Source organism: Geospiza fortis, unplaced genomic scaffold (assembly GCF_000277835.1).
Source record: "Geospiza fortis unplaced genomic scaffold, GeoFor_1.0 scaffold659, whole genome shotgun sequence".
NCBI lineage: Eukaryota > Metazoa > Chordata > Aves > Passeriformes > Thraupidae > Geospiza > Geospiza fortis.
In genome coordinates this window covers 133,623-135,746 of record NW_005054530.1, presented here as the reverse complement: position 1 = coordinate 135,746, position 2,124 = coordinate 133,623, and the positions used below count along the sequence as shown (strand labels likewise).

Sequence of the window (2,124 nt, the reverse complement as noted above, 5' to 3'; positions counted from 1 at the left end):
CGCCAATGGCAGGGAATGCCGGCCCCGCGCCGCCGAAGGGGGGTCGGGATGGATGGGGGATGCGCCTTCCCTCCTCCTGCCCTGCCTGAGCCCAGCCCGGCCTCCTGCAGGAACGTGGGGAGCTATTCCCTGCCCAAACTCTGCTTTTGCCTTCTTACAGGGCTCGGGTCTGTCTTTATTTCCATCCTCTCCCTGCCCCTGGCATCTCCTGCAGCTGGATGGCTGTTGGCACCAAAGGCAGGTAGTGATCTATTTATTTGTTTGTTTCTGGGCTGTCGCCCTCCATATGAAGTCAGGGGTGATGCAAAGGGCTTCAGGCACTACTGGAGCAGTCACAGGCAGCCAATGTTTAACACCTGCCCCATCCTGAAATGTGAGTCTGAAATGTGACCTCCAAGAGAGAAGAGAAAGTTCCAGGGAGAGCTCAGAGCCCTTACAGTGCCTAAAGGGTCTCCAGGAGAGCTGGAGAGGGACTTGGGACAACAGATGGAGGGACAGGACACAGGGAATGGCTTCCCAGAGGGCAGGGACAGATGGGATATTGGGAAGGAATTCCTGGCTGGGAGGGTGGGCAGGCCCTGGCACAGGGTGCCCAGAGGAAGCTGTGCCATGGAGAGGCTTGTGCTGAGTCACAAGTGTTGAAGCTGGGATTCAACCCTGTCATGTTTTAGGACAGCACAGGATTGTTTTCATGGCAGTCTGGGATGGAGGGATATTCGAGGTACCACCCCCCTCATGGATGGTTGCATCAGCAGGAGGATGCTGCATCCTTGTGTTCTTTAACTGATGTCAATGTCTCCCTTTTAATCACACTGTAATTTCCTTTTTGCCCCTAATTTTGGCTCTGACAAAGCTTTTCTGCTTCCCTCTGAAGACGTGAGTTTCAGCAGTTCTCAGCCTCCTGTTGCTGTAGGAGCAAACAGCATCTGATTTTTCTTTCTGGCTTTGAACATTCTGCTTGTTGTCTTGGAAGCATCTTGCTTTGGAATCACCATTCCATTCCCCTTCACAGCCCACCTATTCTGGAAGGTAGCACCAAAAAGTGACATTTTTCTTCCATCTGACCTGTTCAGATGGTGCCATGTGAGTAGATATCTCTCATCTCAAACAAGGGGATATCTTTGAGACCTCCCTGTAAAAAAAAGTCTCCATCAGCTGCAACAAACCTGGTGCTCAGTGATGTTTAGAAATCTGGTCCCTTCAGGGAGAGATTCAGTGGGGAAAAAGCTTTGGAATACCTTAAGCAACAGATTTTGGTACATTAGTGTCTTTTGGTGCAGTTAGCTTTGCTTTATGTATAAATGATCAACATTGGGGTCCTAGAGTTTTTATAGCACAATTTTGGCTGTATTAATAATGAATTTGCTGATATCAAACCATCAATACGGAGGTAAATGTTACTGGTCTGTACCCGCAGCATATGCCAGCTGAGAAATGAGAAAAGCTCCTTTAAACTTCCACCATCAGCTGCTTTTCTCTGCCAAATTCTGAATTGCTCCACCTTCAAACCCTGCTCTGTAATTACTTCCCATGTAAGATTTTTTCACCTTCCAAGTGAAATTTAAAATAAACTCTTAAACTCTTAATCTTGATTTCTTTCACTGCCTCCCAGCCCCAATGTCCTTTGACACTCTGGGTGCTCTGTGCTTCAGTCCTTTGAAATGGCTTTGCCTCAATAACATGAATTTGGAGTAGAATGCAAATAGTTGTGTTTGAGGGCTGGCAGCCCAGCATAAAGATATTTCAGATTTTTCCTGATTTTTAAGTGTATATTCCAACCTATTCCTGCTTTTAAGTGTATATTTCAACCTATTCCTGCTATTAAGTGCAGGAGTTGCTATTTCAACCTATTCCTGATTTTTAAGTGTATATTTCAACCTATTCCTGTGTCTCTCCAACACAGCCTGGTAAGAGCCACAAAAAACCCTTGCAGAGCTTTAGGATGTGAATACGCAGAAAACGAGTCAGTTCTACCAAAATGCCAGCAAACAGCTTTATCCTTGTCCTGCTTTGAAAAGGAAGTAAGTTTTTTGGGAGGCTGTGGTGAACAGTGACTGTGAACAGTTCTGTCCAGGGCCAGAGTTCTGGGAATCAGGCTGATCTGCATTGCTGGGGAGGATTCCT

At 46.8% G+C, this 2,124-nt stretch overlaps 1 long non-coding RNA gene across 1 annotated transcript in view; it reads left to right on the top strand.

The window, feature by feature from the left end:
* Positions 1–84: 84 nt before the first annotated feature.
* Positions 85–2,124, top strand: part of LOC115948801 — a 17,070-nt gene continuing 15,030 nt past the window's right edge. Inside the window, exon 1 of the long non-coding RNA XR_004082576.1 lies at positions 85–241. This is a non-coding gene — a long non-coding RNA (uncharacterized LOC115948801). The remainder of the gene's footprint in view (positions 242–2,124) is intronic.